Genomic DNA, 9,421 nt, shown 5'->3' on the forward strand with positions numbered 1-9,421 from the left:
GCATCTGTCCTCACTCTGAGGACATAAACAGAGCAGCTTTGTTCTTACACAGCTGTCACCTTGGGCCTGTGAGGGGCTTTGAAACCAGAAAACTTCACTTACAGAGAGGAGCAGGGAGCAGTGCCAGTCTTTGGCTGCCATTATGCACTTGTTCAAAAACATTAACTGGGGCTGAATCCTGCCTTGACTGTCCCCAAACCTTTCTAACTTCTCTCCACAGAAGAGGAAGCTCATTCCTTTTTTTCTGTTGGAATTCTATATTTTTTCACTGCTGGGTGAATTTTATTTTACCATCTAGAGAAAGAGATGTTAGTGCATTACCTTTATAGTATATGGAAAGGAACCAACATATGTTTAGTGTCTACCACATAGTGGGCATTTCTCATTTTTATCCTCATTTCATCTTCATAAAAATTAGTTGAGGTAAATTCTGTTATTATTCTAAGCTTACAGTTGAGGATTTTGATGTCTCTAGAGGTTAAGGGACTAGCCTAAAACAAGTGGGGAACATATTCAAATGCACTTTTATTTGACACCAATGCCTTGGAAATTCCTCATACCAGTGTTTGCCAACTATCAGTTGTGGCCCATTGTGGACTGTGAAATCAACACAACGGGTTCTAATTACCATTTTTCAATTGCAATATAATAATAAATACCAGGGTGTATCATACATAGTAAGGCTAAGTACTTTTTGCTAAAACTTTCATTTTAGCTACAGTTATGTTGTGTGTGAGTGTCTGTAACAGAGAAGACCAAGCCTGGCCCAGGCTAGAAATGCAAACTCATGGGTCAAAATATCTGTGTTAGCAAAAATTGGGCAAGCTGGAAACTGTTAGGTGAGCCAACATAGGTTGTGAAAGAATTCACAGAAATATTAGCAAGGAGAGAAAAGAGAGTTTTTATTTACTTTCCAAGGGGGGAAAGGGGCCGGACACATAGAGTGGCATCTGCACCGAAGGGTGGGAGTTTGAGTCTTTTATTGGGCTTCAAAGGGCAAGGTGCAGGAAAAGGGGGCGGGTTTATGTCTATTCTGGTCCACAGCAGTGCCCAGGCTGGCTGTGTCTCTACAGGATGTGGTTTTTCGGAGAATAGACTTGCAGTCTTCAGTAATTTTCCAGTTCTCGGGTGTCTGAAAGAGATTTATAATGGCCCTTGACAGGCACTACTCTATTGTGAACAATGGTGGATGGGTTTACAGAAAACAAAAACCAAAACCAGGGACTTCCCTGGCTGTCCAGTGGTTAAGACTTCACCTTCCAATGCAGGGGGTGCAGGTTCGATCCCCGTTCGGGCAGCTAAGATCCCACATGCCTGCCGGCCAAAAAAACCAAAACATAAAACAGAAGCAATATTGTAACAAATTCAATAAAGGCTTTTTTTTTTTTTTGCGGTACGCGGGCCTCTCACTGTCGTGGCCTCTCCCGTAGCGGAGCACAGGCTCCGGACGCGCAGGCTCAGCGGCCACGGCTCACGGGCCCAGCCGCTCCGCGGCATGTGGGATCTTCCCGGACCGGGGCACGAGCCCACGTCCCCTGTATCGGCAGGCGGACTCTCAACCACTGCACCACCAGGGAAGCCCCAGACGTAATTTTTTAATCCAAGCTCCTCTTATTATTTTGAAATATTGTTTCCTTAACTATAACCCAGAGCCTTAAGCTTCGTCTGCAACATTAAGGGCTGGTGCTGGGACTCTCTACTAATTTTAACCTTAAAATCAAATTAAACTGTAGAAACAACACACTTCATAAAACTTTTTGATTATTCAGATATGATCAAATATATATATATATGGCTTGTACAAATAATAAAAATAAGGATTAAATATATACATCAATTTCAGCTTTTTTTTTTCCCATTTGGGAAAAAATACCGCTGAAAAATTCAATTTCCTCTCTCATTGAGGTGCCAACAGGGATAGAATGGGCCTTCTTGCCTCTGCTAACCTCTAGTGGTGTCAGCAACTGTGGTTAAAAAGAACAGAAAAAGCAGGTGGAAATGGAAGGGGAAAAAAAGGACACACTCCTTGTGGAATGCATGGAAATCCCAAACACGTTTCAGTTAGAAATGCAATTTAGACCACTGACACGAAAACTCATTGATTGGTGGTGGTTAAATACCTTTTCCTCTCAAACAAAAGGTTGCCATAGTTGCAAAAATAACAACCATGTCATTACCACATTTTACCTGGGAAGCAACTAGAGTAAAGAATCTCAACCTAAATTTGCAACCCAGGAACTGCCGAAATCAGAGCTGAATTCAGGGCGGACCAGTAACAGATGTTATGTGGAGGCAGCCCTGGTTTATATCGTAACCGCGGTTCACATCCCGTTCTCTGGAGTTGTTACTGGAGAAGGGTATGGATCCAAGGACAACAGTTATGAAGAGGTAATCAAGGCCACCAGGGAGGTGGAGCGGTGATGCATTTTGTTCCAGGCACTATCTATATGGCGTTGCGAGGACCAATACCCTCATTCTACAGGGAAGGAGACAGAGGCTCAGAAAGATAAAACTTGCTTCGTCGCCGAGCTGGCAGAGCCAGACGCCAGGTCTTTCTGATGCCAGTTTCACCATATGCCTCTCACCCTCAATGAAAGGAAGCAAGCCATGAACTGGGGTTTGAAACATGTACCAAAGCCACCACCACTGGGAGCATGTGAGGGTCTCAAATATAAAGCAGGCAGAGATAGAGCCGGGAGGTGGACTGGGCAGCCCAGGACTTTGACTCCTGAGTAGATAAAATACAGGACACAGGCAACATTTCAGACATACTTGTACCAAAAAACGATTTGTTGCTTATCTGAAATGCAAATTTAACTGGCATCTTGGACTTTTTTATTGGCTAAATCTACAACCCTACTCCTGGGTACCTTTTGTGTCTGGTTAGTTTGAGTCGGAGGCAGGGTCTTGGAATTGTCCTTAATAAGCAAATACTTGATGATTCCTATGGTATAGACAGCAAACAGGGGATGAAAGAAGATAGAACATTCTCACACCTGGTGGGGGTCACATTCTACATGGGGAGCCAAGACTGTGTTTGTTTGGAAAGATGAGTAAGGATACAAGGCCGTGTCTAAAACGTCAGTGGGCACATAGATACATGAGATCTTGTTAGGATGCAGATTCTGATTCAGCAGGTCTGGGGCCAGGCCTGAGACTCTGCCTTTCAGCTCCTAGGGGCTCCCCACGCCGCTGGTCTGGGGCCGCACTTGAGGGATAAGCGTGTGCCATGTGAGTAGTTCAGACCCGAGTGCTCTCCAGATGGAGCCGTCCACGCCACGATGGGTGGGAGACACTGGAGCCCACGGCTGAAGTCTCAAGAATCGGGGTTTCAGACACAGCGTTCTGCCTTGATTACAGTCAGGCTGTTGGTCTTAATCTTTCGCTTTGAGCAAAAGACACACAAGGCACTGTTCAGCCAGAATTGTTGTCCTGGGGGTGTTATCTCTTTTCTATCAGCGATTTCTGCAGTGTTCTGACACGTGGGGCAGAACATTTATTTTCCGGCAGATACCTGTGTTAAAGGATGCAGACATCTCATTTCATCTTTCTGTCACTAGAGTAAAGCAACCCCTTCCCCACAATCCCACTTTTCAATGCTTAATTCTTTTTGAATTACAGGGAGCAGGCCTGAACTGTGGGCCCAGACCTAGAGAGACTCCTACGGGGCAAACCCCAACTGCAGGAGGGCCAGGCAGGCATTTGGGAGCAGACAGGCCTCCCTGCCCTGGACCAGCCACCATGCTGCCACCAGATGTATCTCTGTTGTGGATTTCTAGGCCTCCTAGCTCATATTTGGCCGACTTGGAGGCAGATGTCATCTTCAGGGTCATCAGCACAAATCTCTACTCCCCGTTGCAGGTTTGGAAGGAGAGAAAAACTGAGATTTACGGAGGAGGGTCTGCTATGCGCCAAGCATTGAGCCTAAATCCACCATTGGATTCACAAACTCGCCTGATTTTTAATTTTTGTTAAATTCATTTCATGTGTGTGATAAACATCTGTCTTTAGAGTTTATAGACAAACCGGACACTGCAAGGGTATATTTTTGCTCTTCTTGATGTGGATTCCCTGATTAAACAGAAGATGATTTTGGAAATTGTTCAGGTAGGGGATAATCCTTCACGTGAAAAAGGCTTTGTAATTCCATTCCCCAGGAGAGACTAGGGCTGCCCCTCCCTTTTGGCGGATCATAGAGAGAGGTCTGAGGATGGGCAACACAGCAGGAAAGAGGCAGTACTGTCTTGTAATAAGGAAGAACAGACCTGACTCCATATTACATCTGGTCCTTTTCCTGTGCTTAGTCATGCTGGCTCTGCACCTTTTGTAAAAGACTGTTGCCTGTAGGCTGAAATACACAGAATAGCCCGTTCTCAAGACTCTGACCTTTGAAAGTATGGCACTTTTCCATTCACACAGAGATAAAAAGTTACAGAACAGAGAACAATATTTGTCTTGTTGGAGATGTACAAGAACACTGTGACCAGACCTACATGGACAGCTGCAAGAACAAAGGCTTCATATCCCTGCTGGGGACTGGCCAGCAACAAGAAGTCTGCAGCCACCAGCCACACCCCTTCCTCTTTTGGTATAAAAGAAGCCTGAATTCTAACTCAGGTAAGATGGTTCTTTGGGACACGAGTCCACCATCTTCTGGTCTGCTGGCTTTCTGAATAAAGTCTCTATTCCTTGTCCCAACACCTCATCTCTCGATTTATTGGCCTGTTGTGTAGCGAGCAGTATGAGCTTGGACTCAGTAACAGTAACACCACCACCACTACCAGGGAAGTGAAAGTGAATCACCCACCCCCCTCTTCCCACCCTGGGCCACCAGTCTAGAGGACCTGCTTATTAGAATGCCCTCACCAGAGGCTAGGCCAAGCAAGGAGGTCCCTGCAGGGCTGGACTCAATGCCATCAGAAGTCATGCTGGGAAACGAGATGCAATGCTCTCTCCCCGACAATTTCTGGATCTTTTCAAAGACTTGTGTTTTATAATCATTTTTTATTAACTTTGGGAGAAGAAGGCGCCTTGGCCCTGGCAGGAGCAGCCTGGCTTCTTCCCCTCGTCCGGCCCTGGCTCTGGGAATCTCAGTCCTCAGGCTTCTCAGGGCCTCAGTTTCCTCACCTGTGCAAACTCAAATGTTCATATGCCTCTTGGAGTGTTGCTGAAAGGGTTAAATCATATAATAGATATAGAGCACCTGGAAGAGAGCCTGGTCCATAGAATATGCCTGGTAAATGTTACTTGTTTCTCATGACCTTTGTCTAAAGCAATCTCTAATCTCAATGTGGTGTAGTTACAGCATGAGGGACCCTTGATCCCTGATATATCCATACCTATTTCCTGATACCTGAAATTCCTTTTTGAAGGGACAAAGCTTTTACTACAGTTAAATATGAGGCATAAAGGACAAACTGTAGGGAGAGGTTACATAAATCTGAGAATTAATTGTGAAGGGGAAGAGGGTTGTGGTTAGAGAATCCAGAAAGAACAGGATCCCAGATAATGGTGATGGTTGCACTACGGCGTAAATGTGTTTTGTGCCACTGAAAGGTACACTTAAAAATGATTAAAACAGTAAATTTTAAGTCATGCATATTTAACCACAATAAAACACACATAAGAGACATATATACAAACCAGAGATATCTGTTATTTTACAAGAAGATAATAATTTCCAGGAGGACCAGAATGCTCCTGACACACCAACACACCCTTAACGCTGGAGAAAAATCTACAAGGGAAGCTGTGATGGACTTAGAGAATGAACTTATGGTTACCAGTGGGGGGAAGGGTGGAGGGAAGGGATGCTTAGGGAGTTTGGGATTGACATGTACACACTGCTATTAAAAACAGATAACCAGCAAGGACCTACTGTAGGAACTCTACTCAATGCTATGTGGCAGCCCGGATGGGAGGGGAGTTATGGGGAGAATGGATACATGTATATGTATGGCTGAGTCGCTTTGCAAGTGCACAGCATTGTTAATTGGCTATACTCCAATATAAAATTTTAAAATTTAAAAAAAAAGAGAAGCTGTGATGAACACAGAACCGATGCTAGGAAAGTGGGGTGATGTTGAAAGCTGACTTGACTCATGAAACTATTAACTCAGGATCCACTATCAGTGCCCCTAGGGCAACTTCCCAACCTTTCACAAACTGGCAGAGAGAAGAAATGGCAATACTTGTAAGCCCTAGGGGCAATCTAGCAAGACTACTCCAGCCGCAGCCCATCCAGGACACACGGGTGGGAAAGATCTGCCTTAGGGGCCTCAGAATATTCGTGTTCAAGTACTAGAACAGTCTGCAAATTCCTGCCCTTTGGGAAAACTGCCAGTTGAACTACAGCTTTACTTTTGCATTAAATCCTATTTTCTTGAGATCATACCTCAAAGTCCTTAACCGATTTAGGGTCTTCTGAGATTTCCCCAGCAGGAACAGCAATCAACCTGAACAGGGAAAATTTGGGGGTGAAGGTAGTGTTCTAAAGCTTGAGTGAGATGCTGCTTGCGCAACTATCTAAATTTACTAAACATTATTGAACACTTAATATATCAATTATCCCTCAGTGATGCTGCTTCACACATAGCAACGTGGCATTTGTATAAACAAAACCAAAAAAACATTGAGTTGTAAAGGTAAGGTTTGTCCCCTTTATTATTGTTTGTTTTACTTCAGTAAAAAGTTTTATCCAAAAAAACAATGCATCAAGTTCCAATAGTGTAATAATCTGAAAGAAAAAAGTCCACCCTTGCAAGATTTGGGAAGGATCCAATAGATATTGGATGGGAATGGGCTTGGGGCAAAAAACGAAATACACTAATCATAGAATTATAATGGCTGCTGAAGGCTATGAATAGAAACAGCAGGTTCAAGTTTGCTGGGAAAGATCTATTGTTAGCAGCTTTTGGCAGGAAAGAGCTCTTGGCAGGAAAGAGCTCTCTGCAGGAGGCCCCTTTTGTCTTGACACTAACCTTACACTAGGCACCCTCATGTTCTACTCATCTCCTGCCCTTGCACACCTGTCAAATTTTTGATTACACAATACCTTGCCTAACCTGTTGGTTCTTTCCGTAGATTAAGGAAGTAGAAATGAAGAAAGAGTAATTAACAGATGACCAGATCTCTTCCCTAGCTTCCCCTTCAGTAGTCTTGTGAACAAACTGTGTGAACAAGAAAACATCTAAAGAAACATCTTGAGAAGTCGACAAGGCTGCACACAAGCCTGCACACAGTGGGGGATGGCGACAACTCCGACCCCCCATCTCAACGATTAACTGAGATTACTTCCCTTTTTCCCTTTAAAAGCTTTCATGGCCAAGCAGAATATTTGGAGGTGGTTTTGGGGGGACATTGAGTCTACCATCTCCCCAGGTAGCTGGCATTCTGATTTTTTTTTTTTAACATATATTTATTTATCTAGGCTGCGCCGGGTCTCAGTTGTGGCATGCGGGGTCTTTCAGTTGCAGCGCGCGGGCTTCTTAGTTGCAGCACGTGAACTCCTAGTTGTGGCATGCATGCGGGATCCAGATCCCTGACCAAGGGTGGAACCCAGGCCCCTGCATTGGGAGCGCAGAGTCTTATCCACTGGACCAGCAGGGAAATCCCTGGCATTCTGATTAAAGCAACTTTCCTTTCTACCAACATCTGCCTTTCTCAGGTAATGATTTTTGAGTGGCGAGCAGCGGACTTGATTCAGTAACACTATTTCTTACCTATCTTCAGCCTCCCAAACTGAACACCAGGCCACTGACAAATATATTGAGAAGACCATGGGTCCCAACTTCGGGATCCAAGTTCTGGTTGAGCCACTCATTAGCTTGTGATCTTAGACAAATGTGGCTCCTCTCTCTAGTTTGTCCCATCCCTAAAACCAGGATGTAATCCATGCTGGCTGCACACCACAGTGGGAGCTTAGCCTGTAGGGTAAGGGGCCTTCTGAGCCTCACTTTCCCTCTCTGTAAACTGGGGAGGTGTGGACCTGTGGACCTGTGGGTTTCTGTCTGCCCAGCACCTCTCCTTTTTCTCCAGGTAACACCAGCTCCACTCCTCTGAGGAAGCTCTCTTGCCCCCTCCACCTGGTTCCACTGCGGCTGTAGCAGCGCCCCAGGACCACCCTGGTCAAGGGTAAGCCAACCACAGAACAAGGAAGAGACTGAGGCCAACATGCAATGAGATGTGGGCCGTCCTGGTGGTCTGAAGTCCCTGAATTCACACTTGCTCTTTCAAACATATGTGCAAGGGCTTCCCTGGTGGCGCAGTGGTTGAGAATCTGCCTGCTAATGCAGGGGACACGGGTTCGAGCCCTGGTCTGGGAGGATCCCACATGCCGGGGGGCAACTAGGCCCGTGAGCCACAACTACTGAGCCTGCGCGTCTGGAGCCTGTGCTCCACAACAAGAGAGGCCGCGATAGTGAGAGCCCCGCGCACCGCGATGAAGAGTGGCCCCCGCTCACCGCAACTAGAGAAAGCCCTCACACAGAAACGAAGACCCAACACAGCAAAAATAAATAAATTAATTAATAAACTCCTACCCCCAACATCTCCTTTAAAAAAAAAAAGTGCAAATAAACCCCTTCCTTCTTTAAAAGCAATAACCACAACTCGCAAACCACCCTCCACTCCCCCACCCACAAAATAAAAAACGGAAACGAAAAGCCAACCCCTGTCTCCCAATTTTGCTTCGGGCTCGTGACCAAGTGGGAGCGACCATCTCGGACTTGTTCTTAACTTTCCTCTCCCTGGCCCTGTGCCGAGAAGCTCATGCAGCAAACACATGATTTGATGTCCAGGGTAGAGTTCAAAGGGATGATTAAATATCAACATCAAGTTAGGAGGGGCCGTTATGGGGCCCCTGCCTAGGTTTTAATTCTTTGTATGCTGAGACCCAAACAAACAAAAATAGGCTTTAACTGAAATAGAGGAGATTCATAGTCACCTAGAAGAAAAATTCTCATTTGTCAGAGTTCCAAACTCCCGAAATGGGAGAGCAAGGCTGGTGCCAGGAGCTCCGTCCCAGCATCTCCTGGAAGAGAGGACCAGGACCCACAAGGCCCCGCCCTCCATCTCAGTGGGCAGTTTGAGCTGACAGCCTTCACTTGCCCTTCTCTTTCCGTCCGAAGCTGACCCCCCGATGTTGGAAGAGGAAAAGTGGGACCTTGAATGTTGCTGGGGGCCATTGGGATCTCTGAGGCTCACCTCCTTGAGCACCCAGAGTTACTAGCTTGTGTAGCAGGTCCTGGGCCCAAAGAGAACCCTATAGGGAAGGACGAAGCGATTAGGACTCATAGTAAAGACAGCAAGTTGCACTTAATGGGATTATCGGGCAACGAAGACTGCTGGGGCTTTAGGGAGCTGTGCCTTTGTCAGTGCCTTTGGGGTGCGTGCCGGGCTGGGGTCAGACCTAGGGCTTGTG

Source organism: Lipotes vexillifer, unplaced genomic scaffold, assembly GCF_000442215.2.
Source record: "Lipotes vexillifer unplaced genomic scaffold, Lipotes_vexillifer_v1.1 scaffold147, whole genome shotgun sequence".
Taxonomy (NCBI): Eukaryota; Metazoa; Chordata; class Mammalia; order Artiodactyla; family Lipotidae; genus Lipotes; species Lipotes vexillifer.